This window comes from Bos grunniens, chromosome 5 (genome assembly GCF_055505025.1).
Source record: "Bos grunniens cultivar Pamir isolate PY7600 chromosome 5, Bosgru_T2T1.0, whole genome shotgun sequence".
NCBI classification, from domain to species: Eukaryota; Metazoa; Chordata; class Mammalia; order Artiodactyla; family Bovidae; genus Bos; species Bos grunniens.
This window is the reverse complement of record NC_141169.1, coordinates 76,983,757-76,989,483: the sequence shown is the minus strand read 5'-3', so window position 1 is coordinate 76,989,483 and position 5,727 is coordinate 76,983,757. Positions and strand designations below refer to the sequence as shown.

Genomic DNA, 5,727 nt, shown 5'->3' with positions numbered 1-5,727 from the left:
TAGAGCACTGGGTTGAGCTCCCTGTGTCATACAGCAAATTCCAACTGGTTATCTATTTTACGTATGGTTATCTATTTTACCTATGGCGATGTATAGGTTTCAGTGCTACTCTCTCCGTTCATCCCACCTTTTCCTTCCCCAGCTGTGCCCACAGCTCTCTATATCTGAATCTCTATTCCTATGCTGCAAATAGATTAATCAGTATCAGTTTTCTAGACTTCATATATATACGTTGCAGTTATTGCTTAGTCATTAAGTCTTGTCTGACTCTGCAGCCCACCAAGCTCCTCTCTCCACACAATTCTCCAGGCAAGAATACTAGAGTGGGTTGCCGTTTCCTTCTCCAGGGGATCTTTCCTACTCAGGGATCAAACCTACATCTGTTATGTCTCCTGAATTGGCAGGTGGGTTCTTTGTCACTAGCACCACCTGGGAAGCTATATATACATTAATATACTCTATTCTTCTCTTTTCCAAAAGTATGGAATACTTCACGAATTTGCCTGTCATCCTTGCAGAGGGGCTACATTAATCTGCTTTATATTGTTCCAGTTTTTTAGTATATGTGCTGCTGAAGCAAGCACGAGTAGTTGATTGGGCAACGGAAATGGTCAATGTTTTGATCTGGGTGGTGATCCCCCAAGTGGAGACATAGGTCAAAGTCTTTTAAGTGCCCACTTAAGATCTGTGCACCTTATCGTGTTTCATACCTAAGTAAACATTTTTCAGATCAGTTCAGTTCAGTTCAGTCTCTCAGTAGTGTCCAACTCTTTGCAACCCCATAAATCACAGCACGTCAGGCCTCCCTATCCATCACCAACTCCCAGAGTTCACTCAGACTCATGTCCATCGAGTCGGTGATGCCATCCAGCCATCTCATCCTCTGTAGTCCCCTTCTCCTCCTGCCCCCAATCCCTCCCAGCATCAGTCTTTTCCAATGAGTCAACTCTTCGCATGAGGTGGTCAAACTATTGGAGTTTCAGCTTTCACATCATTCTTTCCAAAGAACACCCAGGGCTGATCTCCTTTAGAATGGACTGGTTGGATGTCCTTGTAGTCCAAGGGACCCTCAAGAGTCTTCTCCAACACCACAGTTCAAAAGCATCAATTCATCGGCACTCAGCTTTCTTCAGAGTCCAACTCTCATATCCATACATGACCACTGAAAAAACCATAACCTTGACTAGACAGACCTTTGTTGGCAAAGTAATGTCTTTGCTTTTCAATATGCTATCTAGGTTGGTCATAACTTTCCTTCCAAGGAGTAAGTTAACTTCATGGCTGCAGTCACCATCTGCAGTGATTTTGGAGCTCAAAAAAAAAGTCTGACACTGTTTCCACTGTTTTCCCATCTATTTCCAATGAAGTGATGGGACCAGATGCCATGATCTTCGTTTTAAAAAGCTTTAAAAAACGTTTTGAGAAAAAAAAAAACGTTTTGAGGCATATAGTCACTTGACCCAGGACTTGGAGACTGACTCTGCCATGCACAGGCAGAGCAGGCTTCATGGCTGACACCTTGCTCCATCCCCAGTCACCTCCTGTGACAATATATTTTTTTAAATGTCTAGCATAGTATTCGGAGAAGGCAATGGCACCCCACTCCAGTACTCTTGCCTTGGATGGAGGCAAATCCCATGGATGGAGGACCCTGATGGGCTGCAGTCCATGGGGTCGCTAAGAGTCGGACACGACTGAGCGACTTCACTTTCACTTATCACTTTCATGCATTGGAGAAGGAAATGGCAACCCACTCCAGTGTTCTTGCCTGGAGAATCCCAGGGACGGGGGAGCCTGGTGGGCTGCCGTCTATGGGATCGCACAGAGTTAGACACGACTGAAGCGACTTAGTAGCAGCAGCAGCATAGTATTTGTCACCCCACACAGGCTCTGCCAGAAATCTGCCACTCCTCCATCAAAAGGTACTGTCCAGGCCCCGCCCCGCCCTCGCACCCTCAATCTGGGTGAGCCAGTGACTGTTTTGACCAATGAAGTGTGACAGCAGTGACGCTGGCTGCCTTCCAAGGCCAGGTCATAAAGGGCGATGGATTCCTCGGGCTCTCTTTGGACATGCCATGTTGGAAGCTGGCAGCCCCAAGGCCGTGATGCTTAGAGACCATGTGGTAAGCCTGCTGAGAGATAGGCCTGAGGAGCCCCAGCTGTCCAGCCTCTAGCTGCTTTTTGATCCCCACTGATGTCACATGAGCAAAGATGAGAAGCCCAAGTGCAGACTCATGAGCTACAAAAATGGTGGCTGTCTTTTGTTGTAGGCTATCTTTTGGGGTGGACTGACATGTACCAATAGGTAACTGGAACATCTGGTAACTTTATTCCTCAGGGCTTTTCCAGGCCTGCTCTCTGCCACTCATCCAGGCACATCTGGGTACACTCAGTTCCTTATTGCACAAAGGCGTTCTCCTGCCTGTGGTGCAGGAATCTTCTCCCCCATTCCAGACCCAGCTTCTGCCCTGCCTCCTCCAGGAAGCCTTCCTGTTTGTTTATAAGCAAGCTGATGGCGGGCTTCCCAGGTGGCTCTTGTGGTAAAGAACCCACCTACCAATCCAGAAGACAGACATAAGAAACACAGGTTCGATCCCTGAGTCAGGAAGATCCCCTGGAGGCAGAAATGGCAACCCACTCTAGTATTCTTGCCTGGAGAATCCCATGGACAGAGGAGCCTAGCGGTCTACAGTCATGAGGACACAAAGAGCTGAACACGAGTGAACTGACTTAGCACACTGCAAGCTGATGGTGGGGATGGTGATCATGAGGGCGGCTACACCTGTACAGAGGCAGAGGGTATATGGGAACTATCTGTGCACCAGACTGTGTCTGAGTTCAAATTCCAGAGCTCCCACTTTCCAGCTGGGTGCCCTTGGGGGAGGTACTTAACTGGAGCCTCAGTGTTCTCATCCATAAAATGGGAGTAATAATTGTGGCTTCTTCCCAGCTCTGTCTTGAGGATTAAAGGAATTAATCTATGGAAAGTACTCAGTGTAGCCTGGCAAACAACAAGCATGCTGAAATATTCATCGTCAAAACAACCTTATTTGATAGGTTTTATTTTCCCCATTTTACAGATAAGGAGACTGAGGCACTGAGAGGGGTTTAAATGCAGGCTCCAGAGCCTGTGCCACGCTGCAGGTTCATTTCATCAGGCTACATTTACTGCAGGGGAGTTGGAAAATGAGGCCAAGAAAGGAGGTTCCTGCTCCCCAAAGTATGGTAACAAATGAGAGGCCAAGTAAGAGTTAAACCTGGTTTTCTCATCCACACTGAGGTTGCTCACTCTCCTAAAAGCTTGTAGAAGTCAACAGGTTCCTGCCTGGGGCGGGAAGCTCAGTCTTTGGCCTTACCTGAGCCTAGGGCAATGACCTAGAGCGCCAGGGTGCGATGTCACAGGAGCGGCCAAGAGGAGCTATCCCACGTCCAAGGTCAGGGGCGACAGCCAAGAAAGCAACCCCAGGTCCAGGAGCGGCGGCTGCGTGGGGAGGGCTGGAAGGAGCTACTCCACGTTCAGGGTCAGGAGGGGCGACCTCCTCCAAGGTAAGGAGCAGCGGCTGCGGTTTGCTGGAGCAGCCGTGAAGCGATAACCCACGTCCAAGGGAAGAGAAACCCAAGTAAGACAGTAGGTGTTGCAAGAGGGCATCAGAGGGCAGACACGCTAAAACCATAATCACAGAAAACTAGCCAATCTGATCACACGGACCACAGCCTTGTCTAACTCAATGAAACTAAGCCATGCCGTGTGGGGCCACCCAAGACAGCCGGGTCATGGTGGAGAGGTCTGACAGAATGTGGTCCACTGGAGAAGGGAATGGCAAACCACTTCAGTATTCTTGCCTTGAGAATCCCATGAACAGTATGAAAAGGCAAAATAATAAGATACTGAAAGAGGAACTCCCCAGGTCAGTAAGTGCCTAATATGCTACTGGAGATCAGTGGAGAAATAACTCCAGAAAGAATGAAGGGATGGAACCAAAGCAAAAACAATACCCAGTTGTGGATGTGACTGGTGATAGAAGCAAGATCTGATGCTGTAAAGAGTAATATTGCATAGGAACCTGGAATGTTAGGTCCATAAATCAAGGCAAATTGGAAGTGGTCAAACAAGAGACGGCAAGAGTGAACGTAGACATTCTAGGAATCAGCGAACTCAAATGGACTGGAATGGGTGCATTTAACTCAGATGACCATTATATCTACTACTGTGGGCAGGAATCCTTTAGAAGAAATGGAGTCGCCATCATGGTCAACAAAAGAGTCTGAAATGCAGTACTTGGTTGTAATCACAAAAACGACAGAATGATCTCTGTTCGTTTCCAAGGCAAAAAATTCAATACCATGGTAATCCAAGCCTATGCCCCAACCAGTAACGCTGAAGAAGCTGAAGTTGAACAGTTCTATGAAGACTTACAAGACCTTTTAGAACTAACACCCAAAAAAGATGTCCTTTTCATTATAGGGGACTGGAATTCAAAAGTAGGAAGTCAAGAAACACCTGGAGTAACAGGCAAATTTGGCCTTGGAGTACGGTATGAAGCAATGCAAAGGTTAATAGAGTTTTGCCAAGGTAACGCACTGGTCATAGCAAACACCCTCTTCCAACAACACAAGAGAAGACTTTATACGTGGACATCACCAGATGATCAACACCGAAATCAGATTGATTATATTCTCTGCAGCCAAAGATGGAGAAGCTCTATACAGTCAACAAAAACAAGACCGGGAGCTGACTGGCTCATATCATGAACTCCTTATTGCCAAATTCAGATTTAAACTGAAGTAGGGAAAACCACTAGACCATTCAGGTATGACCTAAATCAAATCCCTTATGATTATACAGCAGAAGTGAGAAATAGATTTAAGGGACTAGATCTGATAGATGGAGTGCCTGATGAACTATGGACGGAGGTTCATGACATTGTACAGGAGACAGGGATCAAGACCATCCCCATGGAAAAGAAATGCAAAAAAGCAAAATGGCTGTCTGAGGAAGCCTTACAAATAGCTGTGAAAAGAAGAGAAGCGAAAAGCAAAGGAGAAAAGGAAAGACATAAGCATCTGAATGCAGAGTTCCAAAGAATAGCAAGGAAAGATAAGAAAGCCTTCCTCAGTGATCAATGCAAAGAAATAGAGGAAAACAACAGAATGGAAAAGAGATCACTTCAAGAAAATTAGAGATAACAAGGGAACATTTCATGCAAAGATGGGCTCCATAAAGGACAGAAATGGTATGGACCTAAAAGAAGCAGAAAATATTAAGAAGAGGTGGCAAGAATACACAGAAGAACTGTACAAAATAGATCTTCACAACCCAGATAATCATGATGGTGTGATCACTCACCTAGAGCCAGACATCCTGGAATTTGAAGTCAAGTGGGCCTTAGAAAGCATCACTACGAACAAAGCTAGTAGAGGTGATGGAATTCCAGTTGAGCTATTCCAAATCCTGAAGGATGATGCTGTGAAAGAGCTGCACTCAATATGGCAGCAAATTTGGAAAACTCAGCAGTGGCCACAGGACTGGAAGAGGTCAGTTTTCATTCCAATCCCAAAGAAAGACAATGCCAACAAATGCTCAAGCTACCGCACAATTGCACTCATCTCACACGCTAGTAAAGTAATGCTCAAAATTCTCCAAACCAAGCTTTAGCAATACGTGAACCGTGAACTTCCAGATGTTCAAGCTGGATTTAGAAAAGGCAGAGGAACCAGAGATCAAAT

At 46.0% G+C, this 5,727-nt stretch overlaps 1 non-coding gene across 1 annotated transcript; it reads right to left on the bottom strand.

Moving 5' to 3' along the window:
- Window positions 1-475: 475 nt before the first annotated feature.
- Window positions 476-584, bottom strand: LOC147372474 (U6 spliceosomal RNA). Its single transcript, XR_015165018.1, has one exon. It is a non-coding gene; the product is annotated as a U6 spliceosomal RNA (small nuclear RNA).
- Between the last annotated feature and the right edge of the window lie 5,143 nt (window positions 585-5,727).